Source organism: Echinops telfairi, unplaced genomic scaffold (assembly GCF_000313985.2).
Source record: "Echinops telfairi isolate 266 unplaced genomic scaffold, ASM31398v2 ScPeMD7_11;HRSCAF=52, whole genome shotgun sequence".
Lineage (NCBI taxonomy): Eukaryota > Metazoa > Chordata > Mammalia > Afrosoricida > Tenrecidae > Echinops > Echinops telfairi.
The window spans coordinates 36,127,740-36,141,878 of NW_022103908.1; the positions used below are offsets into that span (position 1 = coordinate 36,127,740).

At 43.4% G+C, this 14,139-nt stretch overlaps 1 pseudogene; it reads left to right on the forward strand.

Moving 5' to 3' along the window:
- Nucleotides 1–1,052: 1,052 nt before the first annotated feature.
- LOC101658581 overlaps nucleotides 1,053–14,139 on the forward strand; it is a 17,224-nt pseudogene continuing 4,137 nt past the window's right edge.

The following is a 14,139-nucleotide window of genomic DNA, read 5'->3' on the forward strand; positions in this document are numbered from 1 at the left end:
GTGGTGATTCTCCATACAGGGGAGTGTGGTCAGAAGTACAGGGGACAATTTTGTAGCCTAAAGACTTAGTTATCGCTCTCTTTCCTTGGTCTTTATTCCCATGCACATCGGAAAACTCCAACCTGAAGCTTTTTACATGGCCCACGAGGAAGAGCCAAGGCAAGAAACACTTCAGTTGATGCATCCGTGGTTCCTGGAAGATTCGGTGAATCTTTCCTATGCTTAAACTACTTCACACATGAATTTTATTTTGCATTAAAATAGGAAGAGGTAGGGAATGAAAATGTCTATTGCCTCCTGCAACCTATACATGAGTGCACTGAAAGACTTCTGGTAGCACAGAGGTCAAAGCTCTGGGTTGCTAACCCAAAGGTGGGTACTTTGAACCCCCCAGTTGCTCTGTGGGAGAAAGATTTGACAATCCACTCCCCAAAGATTACCAAACCTAACCCACAGCCAGCATGCTGGCAACCCGGGAGTAATGCTATTCAATTGTACAGGGTCACTCGGTTCAAATAGACTCAATGGCAATGTGTTGAAAGGACTTCAGTGAGTGAGTAATGTTTATTATGAATGGTTTATTTGTAATAAGAAAATATGTATATACTCTAATGAATGAAGGATAGGTACCCTAATAAATGAAAAACTCCAAATGAGAGAAAGATTTTTCAGTCAACCTTTTTTTTCTTTTGTTCGTTCTTTCTTGTGACTGAACGATTGAAGAAAGGTAGGCATGGAGCAGCATCTGGAAGCTTCCATTTGCTCATTTTTTTCTGGCCAGTGACCTCTTTAAAAATAAAGTAGTGGTCCGAGAGACATATTAATACTTTCTGAATACTGAGCGCAGGTAATCTTTCCCATTCGGTTCAGAATGCTCTGCGCCCTACATCTTGTCCTTGGAAGGAAACGTGGCATAATGAATGGGTTGGCTTATGGGCTTGCGATCTGACCTCAGCACCATCAACTTTTCCCTGCCTCACCTTAACTCCACAAGCCTGTCAAAGCACCAGTGACACGCCTCTCCATACTCCTGGAGGCTTAAAGGCGTGCCGATGCAGCACGGGGTCTTCCGCTCCGTGTCTGGCGCAAAGTAGGACCTCGTGACAATTCTCTCCACATCTCCTTCTCTTTGCCCTCGTCTGCGACAGGGGCAGAGCCTGCGGTCTGAGTATGTTATTCTCGTCCTGTGCCCACATGAGTTCTCAAGAATGGCACGAAGACATCATTTCTTCTTCACGTGGATGGTCTAATGGGAGAAGTGAATAGTACGAGGTGAACATCATCTAGTGACTGACTACCAGGCCCCCATTCTTGTATTTTCTTTTTGAGACTTCATTTGCCAGCACCTCCTTTGCCTTCCTGTTTTGTTTTCGTTTTTCCCAGAGAGAAGTAGGATGCTGGGATGGATCGAATTGTGTCCCCTGCCAAAAATGTGTGCTGTTAACATTAACATCCCTTTAGGAATGGGTTGTTTTTCTTATAGGAATAAGGTATGGCCAGGATAGGGTGTGCTTTTAGTCGATCTTTCACAAGCTATCAAAGGAGCAGATTAGAGCAGCAGAGACAGGGAGAGTGCCTAGGAACCAGGACACCGGAACTGGAGACACAAGGACCTTCTCCCAAATCCTAGAAGAGTGGGGGCGGGGGGGGGGGCAGAAAGGCGCCCCCTAGAGCTTATTCCCTTCTAACCTCCTAAACGGTGAGAAAATAAATTTTCTTCTTGAAAGCCACCCACTTGCGGCATTTCTGCTAGAGCTGCACGAGATCACTAAGGTAAATATTAGGGATAGTGTAGGGGACCGTTGAGGACTCCATTTAGGTAGACTCTTTGGGGTCTACTATGAGAGTATTTCTGGGGCACATTCTGAACAGGTCAATAGAAGGTGGATGGCTGATGGTAGGTGGGAGCTCTTTGGGTAAGGGTCTTCAATGGTGCGTGTTAGTTCTAAATTGGTGGTTGAAGAGGCGGCATGGTGTGTGTGCTGGAAAGATGGCGAATTTGGAACTTCACTGCCAGAAGTTGCTTTCACTCCAGTCTGTATGCAATGGAAGTATTTCACCAGCTCTGGTCTCCGGTGCTTTTGAAGGCTTGATGGCAAGAACAACCGGAGCAGGAAGAACCCCAGAAGACATGATGCCCGATGGATGCCGAGGACAAATACAGCAATAGTCCTGGGCGACAATTGCCAGCCAGTTGATTCCAACTCACCACAGCCAGGTGTGCTAGAGGAGAACTCGTCCGTGAGGTTTCAATGGCGGAGAGTTTGAAGGTGGATTGCTGGGTCTTTCTTCCAAAGCGCCTTTGAAACGTTGACCTTCAGTTGGCAGCAGAGAGTGACAATCACTTTCACAACACCACGACTCCACAACAACAGTAGTTTACCCAGCAGATATCTGGGCTTCCAGCCCTGGTCACTGTCCTCAACTCAGGAACTACCTGTGTCTTGCAAAGAGTCCAGGGCTCTCTTGTTCTGCAGAAGGTCCACGGTGGCTGAGAGGGCAGCATTTCTCCCCAGGCCGTGGGCTCTGGCTGCCTTGGCTTTGGGGTTCAAGACTAAACTGCTGATGTTTGTCGGGTTTCTTCACCTGAAGCAGTCACCAAACTGAAAACCCAAATCACCACCATAGAATTGATTCCGGCTCATAGTGACCCTATAGGAAAATGTAAACCTGTCCCCTTTGGGTTTCTGAAACCGGAACTCTTCACGGGAGTAGAAAGCCTCATCTTTCCTCTGGGGAGTGGCCAGTGCTTTCAAACTGCTGACCTTGTGGTTAGCAGCCTACCATGTAACCACTGTGCAAGGACTATGCCAGCAGGGTTCCTGGAAGCAATCACAGAATTCATTTGTTGATCTGCTTTTAGATGTTCTCAATCCTGAGAGTCCCCTCCTGCCAGAAAGGATCACATTTGAGAGCCAGACTGGGTGGAGGAGCAGGAGGAGCCTGAGGCAAAGCTTCAGTTAAATCTTTGGAGAAACCACACAGCCTGGCTGTGTGCTCGGTGCATGGGCGCCCTCTCCCTGCTCTCTGCAAAGGCGGCTGGCTAGATGCTGCAGGGCTGGCAGGTGAGTAAATAATGGTCTCAGTTTTTGCCTCCTGACCTGGGATGGAGGGGATCAGTGAGCCCCTGTGGAGCTTTCCCCCTCAACAGCTGATTCAACAGGGCTGTCCTCTCAGGCGGTTGGTTATCCCCCTTCCGTAAGTGGGCTTATGTTTCTCTGCGTCTCTTCCAGCAAGGTGATGTCCTTAAAACACTGCAAACTGCACACAGAGCAGCATTCCACATACAACACTTTCTGAAATGTCTAGTTCAAAGGCTTCTTGGTATGGCCAGCCCTAGTTCCTCCGTTGTTGTTTTTTTGAGGGGGGAGGGAGGGGCTTCCTCTCTTGGGTTTTTATCTTGGGCAGGTAACTATATAATTAACTGCTGTCATCATAACCACTCATGAGTTTTAAGAGTTCTTAAAAAAACAGAATTATAATGGCTATAAAATTGGCTTACTAATTTTGAAGCTGGAGGTTTCGTTACTCAAATAAATTTATGAAAATAAATCAGCTGATTAAAGAGTGCAAGTAGAGTCAATAACATTAACCTATTTTCTCAATGTTTCATTATTTTATTTTATTTTTATTTTTGGACAGCCAGAGCCTTTAAAAATATATATCCACTGTCAGAAAAGTTCTCACGATTCTATGGGGTGATTCACAAGGAGATGTATGGTTCCTTCCTAGAACTACTGGTGCTGTTTTGGGGGGCCAAAAAGTCCATTCTGACTCACAGCGACCACAGGTGGCAGCGTAGACAGACTCCATCGAGTTTCTAGGCTGTAATGTTGATGGAAGCCGATTGCTATCTCTCTCTTTCACAAAACCATCGTTTGGGTTTGAACTGCCAACCTTTCAGTCAGTAGCCAACTCTCTGGACAGCTACAACCCCTCTTTAAAGACTATGGTGCTCAGTGGCTCCGGGTAACAGAAATATTGAGTAGTGAGGCAGATGCTTTTAACTTCAGTGAGTCAATGAGATTTCAGTTCCTCCTGAGTGCCAATTATTCTGGGACAGGAAAACGTTCTGGAATTTTTTTTGTCCTAGCTTTGCAACTTCTTTGGAGAAGCTCTATATATTAGTGAGATGCACAAAAGTCAGCTAATGTGACAGATAATATGACATCCAAGAATGTAAAAGATAGTCCCTTGGGAGAAGAAAGGTTTCATCTCTACACTTATTCTGAACTTCAAGGTCAGCTATTCAAATCTACCAGCTTCTCCAAGGGAGAAAGATGAGACTTTTTGCTTCTATGAAGATTTACAGCCTTGAAGATGCTACACTGTCTTACTGGGTCAATGTGAGAAGTGGGCTTTTTGTTTTATTCAATTGTAGTCAATCATTATGGCCCTTCTAGCCATAATACCTTATGTGCTATTATAAATCTGCACTCTATGCCTGTGATATAATGCCACGGTGGGGGTGTGTGTGGAGGGGAGTTCTCTGCGATGCTAATGAAAGGATTAAAGTTGGAATGTTGTCTTGGTTGCTAGGTGCCATTGAGTGGGTTCCAACCCATAGCACAACACAGAATGAAACGCAAAACAAACACTGCCCAGTCCTGTGCCATCCTCACAATTGTTCCTATCCCTGAGCCCATTGTTAGTCACTTCATCAATCCATCTCATGGAGGGTCTTCCTCTTCCTCGCTGCCCCTCCAGCAAACATGATGTCCTTCTCCAGGGACTGCTCTCTCCTGGTCACCTGTCCAAAGTATGGAATCTGTGTAAGTCTGGGTTGACTGGAGAAGCAAATCCATGGACACACATATGTGTATAAGAAAGAGGTTTATATACAAGAGCAATTGAATCTTGAGAAAACATCCCAGCCCAGTCCAGATCAAGTCCATAAGTCTGATATTAGCCCATATATCTGATACAATCTATAAATTTCTATTCAAACTCATGAAACACATGCAATCATGCCAAATGCAGGAAGAGCACAGGTCATTAGGTGGAAAGTCTTGTGGACTCAGTGACAGTGTAAGTATCTCAGTGCTGGCAGGGGTCTCCATGTGGCTCCTCCAGGTCCAGGGCTCTGGCATAGCTCCAGGTGTCTTGTCACCAGGAACACAAAGCAGACAGTGTGTCTGGCCTCTGAGGAGCATTGTGGCCATATTTTTTCCAAGGCCGATCAGTTCATCCTCTGGCAGTCCCAGGCATTTTCAATATCCTTCTCCAGCACAATTCAAATGCATGGATTCTTCTTTGGTCTTCCTTATCCAATGTCCAATCTTCACATGCATATGAGGCAACGGAAAATACAATGATTTGAGTTAAGTCCATGGTAGTCCTCAAGGTAACATCCTTGCTTTTCAATATTTAAAGAGGTCTTGTGCAGCAATTTACCAATTGCAACACACCTTTTGATCTCATGACTGCTTTTCATGAGTGTAGATTGTGGATCCAAGTAAAACAAAATTTAGATTAGATGCTGTGAGTGTCGTCACACACTTCATTTCCATAGGGGGTCTGGTGTGCTGGAAGACAAAGCCACATCTCCAAGCCATTCCTCTGTGTACCAGAGCCATGTCTATCCCAGAGCGAAAACTAGGACCACCAGAAGGCCGTGTTGGCTATCTCTGCCTGCAGTGGTGGAGGTCGAGACCAGAGGTATCAGAGACTATGGCCCTGGAACCAGAGGGGCAGATCTGAGACCATGGGGCACCTTCTCCTCATCTGGCCTGAGATGACGGGACGGTGAGAGAGAATGGCGGGCACGCTTCTTGTTCCATGGAGACAAAGGCCAAGGGACCACGTGGCAAAGGAACTGAGGACCAGAGAGAGACATGGTTACTGGTTGAATAGAGGTGCTGCTGTGGACTGATGACTGTGTTCTTAATGTTGACTGATCCTGACGTGTGGTAACCTATGAACTTCCCTCTTAACCTCCTCAATCATCTGTGAGCTCTGTGTGATTATAGCAGCCTATCACCATCCCTAATAAACCCTCTCAATGCTGAGTATTATCTGTGAGCCTGTGTGGCCTTGACAGTGAATTATCCATCCCAGCATGCACACACAGGAGGAATGATTGGCGTCAGAAGAGGATAAAGACGTCTAGAGAATGAAGGCACATCTGATCCCTGCCGTGTGGCAATAGGAGAGTGAGAGGTCAAGGCTCCTCCCACGGTATTTACAGAAATGTCAAAAGGGCACTGAAACGGTATGCACACATTACTGACTGAATCGTATAATGCATCACACGTATGTGTGTATAAAGGTGTGCAGAGAAGGGGTTTCAAAAGGTTTGTGGAAAAACAGATAAAGGACAATGCAATTTTTCTTGAAGCCCCTCATTTATCTGCCCTGCTTCTGCTGCTAGTGAAATATGTTGGAGGGGGGTACACCGCCCCTTCTTCTAGCATCCTTTTCCTCCATAACACCTCCTTATGCCCTGGAGGCAGCCATGACCACCTTTTCAACGTCTCCGACAAGGTGTGCTTTCTTTCCTGTCCACTCTCTTCAGATTCATCTCACTGCCTCACCTGACTTACCCTGCCCCATTCTAGCTCCGCACGGCCTGTGAGAGTTCACACCAGTGGTCTCTTCCAGAAAGCTGATGTGCACATGGGCACACACACACACGCACACACACAATACTACTACTATTACCTGCTGCTGCTTCTACCATAAGCAATCACACCTAGGTGTGGCCTAGTGGAACATCAAATTTTCACAGGCTCTATTTTCAAAACTAGATCTCCTCATCTTTCTCCTAAGGCACCTCTGGGTGAACTCAAACTCCCAAACTTTCAGTTAGCAGCTGGTGCGTCAACCATTAGAACCACTGGACTCCCAAAGCCAGTGGCCATTGAGTCAACTCTGCATCACGGAGCCCGTGTTAAACAATCCATTTCATTTCTGTCTCCCTTACCTGGCCTCCCCTTAGGTCCTCGTGTCCAGTAAATTCAACTCACTGCCAAGAGCTGATTCTGACATATAATGACCCTAAAGAACACACTAGAACTGTCCTTTTGGGTTTCAAAAGGACAGTTTTGTAGTTGTTTGTGGGAGGAGAAAGCCTCATCTTTCTCCCAAGAAACAGTTGATGGTTTCGAACTGCTGACCTTGTAGTTAGTTGCCTAACTCGTAACCCACTATGTCACCGGGGGTCCTAGTATACCCAGTAGGGCCAGCAAACTAAACCAAACTCACTACCATCAAGTCAATTCCAACTCAGCATGACCCTATAGGGCCAGGTAGAACTGCCCCCTGTGGATTTCTGAGACTGTAAATTTTTTATAGGAGTGGAAATCTTCATCTTCCCTCCAGGGAGTAGCTGGTAGGTTTGAACTCCAGACTTTGTAGATAATAGTCCAAAATGTAATCCGCTGTGCTACCAGAGCTCTCTCCCACCAGGACCGAGGTGTCCTTTTCAATGTAGGTTTGTATTTTCACACTGTTCTTGGATAGCAAGTATACAGGTATTGAGTGGATAATTAATGACTTCTTGACCCTGACCCATTTGGGCAACAGTTGCTCAATGCACAAACTTCCAATAGCCCTTCCACTGAGAATCTAAAATTGAAGTTTGGTGGATAGATTTGGTCTCCTTGTTCACTACGCAATAAGCTGCTACCTAACTTCACCACCCATACGCCACATGGCTGGAATAAAACATCTAAGTAGTTTTCTTTTACCTGGTGATTTCTGTAGAAGTTTAAAGCTCATTTTATAAAGTCTAGACACATTTATTTTTTTCATGTGCAGCAGAATCTCAGTGCCTATAACATAAGCCTCTTCCATCATTAGTCTTTTTGGTATCACTTGATAGGGGTCATTAAAATCCCTCCCCTCGTCTTGTAATGGCAATTTATGGACACTTACTCTGAGAAATATACATTGCAAGAGACCAGGAAACTCGCCCTCTGGTTATGAGTCATCACTGCACCACGATAGCTTGGAGACGAGACGGATAGTTTAATCAGTGGTATGTGATCCTTATTTGTGGTTGGCTGCCTCATCAATTTTCATTGGGGGTTGAAATGGACTCAGAGGCAGATATGGCATTAATTATGAGGGAAATTGGTTGCAATATGCCTCGAGGTAAAGCCCTTCTGATGGGAATCTGAGATTGAAAGAAAGCCAAATTATAAGAGGATGATTTACTGGAAAAAGCAAATGTATGCATTACCGTCATCACTTAGCCAAGAAAAAGGAGCTGATAAACCAGAAAGATTGTGGAGTGACTGAGAAGGGAAAAAGATCCCTTGGTCTAACTCTCTCTCACTCAAAAAAAAAAAAGAAAAAGATTTATTCGGCAGCTGAATGCATTATATTTCCCCAGATACATGCAGCATTTTCCAAGAGCTGCACCTCAATTAAAAGGCAAGCCAGATTAATAGCACTTGGCAGCATCCCTATTTTCGTCTTGATGGAAATATATTTTACTAAGAACAGAATAGGATGCATCGAGGAAGACCAGAGTTAAAATGCATTCTAACAGCTGTGGTGTCTGCTATTGTATCAATTTTTCTTGTTAGAACATCACTTTTTGGTGTTGTTGTTTCCTGACTATTTCAAAACACCTGCTTAGACAGAGCAATATTTTTCCTATCACTAAATCCTGATGAGGTAAAATAATGCAGAGGCAAAGTCACAGTTGAAATGATTATTCCTATTTTAATATGAGAAAGCAAGTGCACAGGGTTCTTCCATTAGTATGCTTTGAGGAAGCAACATATTTTTCTTCATCTGATATAAAGCAGAATGAATTCTTTAATAAAAAGTTAACTGGGACTTAACAGCTCTTTCCCCTCATCTCACCCCAGGAAAAGGAGGTTAGTAATGTATCTAGGAGCCCTACTGGATAGTGGTTAAGAGCTCAGCTGCTAATAGGGTGGGCAGTTCAAACCCACCAGACGCTACATGGAAGAAAAATGAGGCAGTACACTTCCATAAAGATTTACAGCCTTGGAGACCCTATAGAGCAGTTCTACTCTGTTCTATAGGGTTGCAATGAGTTGGATTGGTTCAAGGCCAATGGTTTAATGTATCTTTGGGGTTAAGCTTGGCTGCTCACTGAAAGGGTGACAGCGTGAACCCACACAACTACTCAGTCAGAGAAAGAACTAACAGTCTGGTTATGGAAAGATTACAGTGAAGAGAAGCCAACGGGGCAGTTCCACCGTGACCCATGGGGATGCTCTGAGTCAAGAGCAACTCCACAGCACATCATGGCAACCAGGAAAGATGGAGTCCTGGGTGGGGGTGGGGGAGTGCAGATGTTTAGGTACTCAGGTGCTAACAGAAAGGTTGGGGGTTCCTTTTCCACCCAGAGACATCTCAGAAGACAAGTCTGGCAATTTCTTTATAAAATGAGCTAGCAACTGCATTGGAAACCCTATGAAGCACAGTTCTGGTTGGACACATGAGATCCCTTGAGTTGGAATCAATCAGCAAGGAGATGGTGGAGAGCTTTTGAGTGCAGGCTGGGAGGAGATACAAGGCAGTGGTAAAAAGCAGGGACATTCAGCCAAGCTACCTGCACTCCAATCCTGCCTCTGTTCTTCTTAGCTGGGTGACTTGACCTTTAGTATCTTATTTGCATACTTGAAAGTAGTTGCTGTTATCTTCATTGCGGATTTAATTGAGGTTCTTCTGAATGGGACTATTTGAAGTGATTGAAGCAGAAACTTCTAGAGCTTATGGAAGGTTAAGAGACCCGAGACCCCAGTATAGGAAAGGCATTCCACCAGTTTCCATAGGAGACGATAGGACACCTGGACCCAGACACTATGCACGTGCAGAAGAAGACTAACCAAAAACTAGCTGCCATCAAATGAGTTTCAACTCATGATGTGACCCCTGTGTGTCAGAGTAGAACCATGTTCCTTAAGGTTGATAGTGGTTGATTTTATTCCAAGTAGGTTTAGGCCAAAAAATTCGGAGGAAAGCTACCTGGCCATCTGATAGGAAGTGATCCATACTTGTGCCAATTCTAGAGAAATGTGGACCAGTAATGTGTGGAAATTACTGAACAATAATCTCAATAAGACATGCAAGCAAAATATTGCTGAAGGGACTTAAAAATGGTTGTAGCAATACATCCACATAGAGCTGCCAGAAAGTCAAGGCAGGTTCAAATGAGGATGTGGTATGAGGGATGTCATTGTTGCTATCAGATGGATTTTTGCTGAAAGCAGAACATACTCAAAAAATGTTTGCTTGTGTTTATTTACTATGCAAAGACATCCAACTTTGGGGACCAAAGCAAACTATGGATAAAATTGAAAAGAATGGCAATTTCAGACATTTCATTGTTATCATGTTAATATTGTACATTGGGCCAAGAGGCAGTTGTTCTGAAAGAACCAAGGTTTAAAATGAGGAAAGGTTATGTGCCAGGGTTGTAGTCTTTCCCCATTTTATTCAATCTCCATGCTGAGCAAATAACCGGAGAAGCTGGACTATAGGAAGAAGAATGTGGCATCAGGCCCCGAGGAAGGCTTGTTAACAGCCTGGGTTATGCAGATGACCCAATCTCACTTCCTGAAGGTGAAAATAACTCGAAGCATTTGCTGATGAAGATCAAAAATTGCACCCTTCCCTATGGATTGCAGCTCAATATAAAGAAAATCTAAATCCTTACCACCGGATCAACATACAACAGGGAAAATATTTCAGCTGCCAAGGACTTCATTCTGCTTGGATCCACAATTGCTGCCCATGGAAGCTCCAGTTGAGAAATCACATAACGTATCATCGTGGGCAAATCTGCTGCACAAGCCTGCTTAAAGTGTTGAAAAGCAAGGACCGCATGTCGAGGAATAAAGTGTGCCTGACTAAAGCCAGGGTATTTTCAATCGCCTCCTGTGCATGGAATACTGTATAATGCATAAGCAAGACAAGAAAAATCAATGCCTTTGAACCATTATGGTGTTGGCCAGGAAGATCAATAGTACCATGAATTGCCAGAAGAACAAACAAATCATGGGCTCATCATGAGTTCTAACTGATTTGATGGCGACTGGTGGATTTTTACTTGAGTAAAAGATTTACAATTTAACTTTTTGAAATTGCGCTCAATTGTCATTTGGATGCCATTTTTAACTTAAGGAATCTTAGAGATAATCTCGTCTCTTTCATTACAGAATTGAAGAGACAGACCTGGGGTGGTGGTGGGCCATTTTCTCAAGGTCCAGCTAGTCAGTGGCAGAGAAAAGTACTACAAGTCTTAGACCAGTGGATGCAAACTTTCAAGATTATTCGTATAGTTTGGATGTGAAATCTTGAAATGGTTAGTTAAATAGAAAACTTGGTATGATTTACTTTCAACACATTTGTACTATGACAAATATGGGCTGTGATCATGGGCTCAAAACTCAGAACCAGTGTGAGGATGATGCAGGACGAGGCAGTGTTTCATTCTGGTGCACACATGGTCACCGTGACTTGGAGCCTAATCAATTGTACGTAACATCAACAGCAATAACATTACAAAAAGAAATGTTGGAGTACAATTACTTGTCAAAATATATGGACATTATTTTATTTTGAAAAGTGGCTTTGAGTAATAAAATAGGCAGATTCTGACAAAGCTAAAATTCGAAGACTGCTATTTGCTAGTTCTACGATCCATGGCCAGGTTATTCACCTTGATAAGTCTCACTTTTCTCAACCAATAAATGCGATATAATCCAATCTTTGGGATTTTTAGGGAGCAGGTTAAATGATACAAGATTAATGAAGCACATACTACGTGGTTGTTCTTAGAAGCCAGCCAGTGGGTTCCATTCATAGTGACCCTACACCAAACAGAAAAAGATACTGCCCAGTCCTGCACCAGCCTCGGCATTGTTACCTTTGAGCCCAATCCTGCAGCCACTGAACAATTCATCTTATAGAGGGGCTTCCTCATTTTTGATGGCCCTCTGATTTACCAGGTCTAATGCCCTTTTCCAAAAACTGGTCTATCGAGGAACATGCCCAAAGTATGTGAAACAAATCCTCTCCATCCTGGTTCTCAAGGACCGTTCTCCCTGTACTTACTCCACGAAAGAATTGTTTGTTCTGGCAGTCCATGGTACCCTCCCGTTTCCTTGACCAACACCTGAATGAAAATTCAATTCTTCTCCAATCTTATTTTCTCACCATTGAGCTTCCGCGTGCACATGAAATGATTGAAAATACCATGACTTAAGTCAGGCACATCTGAGTCTTCAAAGTGACATCTTTGCTTGTTAACACCTCAAAGAGGTCTTGTGTAGCCAATTTGTCCAGTGTAACACATCATTGGATGACTTGACTGCTGCTTCCATGAGCACTGAAGGTGGTTTCAAGTACAATGAAATCCTTGGCAACTGAAGTATTTTCTTTGTTTATCATGATCTTGCCTATAGGACCAGTTAAGAGGACTTTTGTTTGGTTTACATTGAGTTTTCATCCATGCTGAATGCGACAGCCGTTGATGTTCCTCCGTGAAGTGCTTTGGCTTTAAGTAAGCAAGGTTGTGTCCTTCTGAAGGTTTTTAATGAGGCTTCTTTGAATACGGAGGCTGCGCTCTTCTTCACGTAGTCCTGCTTCTCAGATGATCATTTCTTCCAGGGCCACGTGCTGACATTGAAAGAAGAAGTTGAGAAGATGAGCATAGATTTGGATAGCTTTTAAAGGAGAGAAACGTGCAACAAGTGCGCTCAGGGTTTGCCAAAAAGAAGGAAAGCGATCATTTTATCAATCTTATTTATTGTGGCACAAAAGGAGTATACCCCATGGGGCATGAGCATGACCTACGAGCAAACTGGATTTCACAGGGATTGGAGCCCAGGATTGAGTCATCGAGCCATGGAAATTGAATCAAGGCGTCTGGGATCTCAAATGACCCCGGTTTCCTTCCAGAAACAAATAGAAATATCTCTGGAGTAAGATACAATTATTCTAGGAACCAAATAATTTCTATAATTTTTCATGAGCAAGGACTGTCAGACATACAAAAAGAAAAGATGATGTGAATAAAAACAAAAAGTAATAATAATAGAAACAGATCCTTATATATGATGGTATTGTTAGACACGTGTTTTTAATAGTCTTGATATATTTAAGGAGGTAAACAATAAGGTTGAGAATTTCAGCAGAGATATCTGAACCAGAAAAAATCTATGACTGAAAAATCATGCAATAACTGAAATTAACTCAATGGATACGTTTAGCAATAGATTAGACCCTGTTTAAGAAAAAGTGAATTTGGGGGTAAGTTAGGGAAAAGGAAAAGAAGCAATCATAGAGAAATTAAAACTGAATAAAAGCATGAGCTAGGAATTGCATACCATCTCTGATGGCTCTTTTATGTTAACTGGCTAGTTGATTAAATGCCTAGTGGTTTGGTGAATCACTAGTTTGAATGTTGCTGCAAAGGTATTTTGTTGACACCATTAATGTTTACCCTCTGTTTGCTCTAAATAAAGAAAATTACTCTTGATAATATGGGTGACTCTAATCCAAGGAGGCTGAAGCATTAAGAGCAAAAGTGGAGCTTTCCAAGAGAGCAAGGAGCACAAACATGGATGTCTTACCATTGTTCCCAGCCTGCCTGGCCTATCAATTTAGACTTGCGGTCAACGCGTGAACCACTTCTTTAAATCAATCCATTCTCTCTCTCTCTCTCTCTCTCTCTCTCTCTGTTTAGTCTTACTACATACTTATAAAAGAGAACATTCAGAAAAACTAAACAAATATAGCTCTTACCCCAAAGTTTTGAATTAAAAATTTCAAGCCAGTGCTGTTGGTGGTGCCATCGAGCTGGTTCTGACTCATAATGGCCCTGTGTACAACAGAACAAAATGGTCCCCAGTCCTCAAAATCATGTTCTGTTTCAGCCCATTGTATCAGCCACGGTGTCACTACATCTTGCTGAAGGTCTTCATTTTGCTGCCCTTCTACTTTTCCAAGCATGATGTTCTTTTCCAGGGACTGTTCCTTCCTGAGAACATGTCCAAAAGAAGTAAAACAAAGTCTCTCCATCCTCACTCTTTTGGGTTTTTATTAATAACTTTATTGGGGACTCATGCAATTCATCACAATCCATTGTGTCAAGCACATTTGTACAGTTGTTGCCATCATCATTCTCAAAACATTTGCTTTCTACTTGAGCCC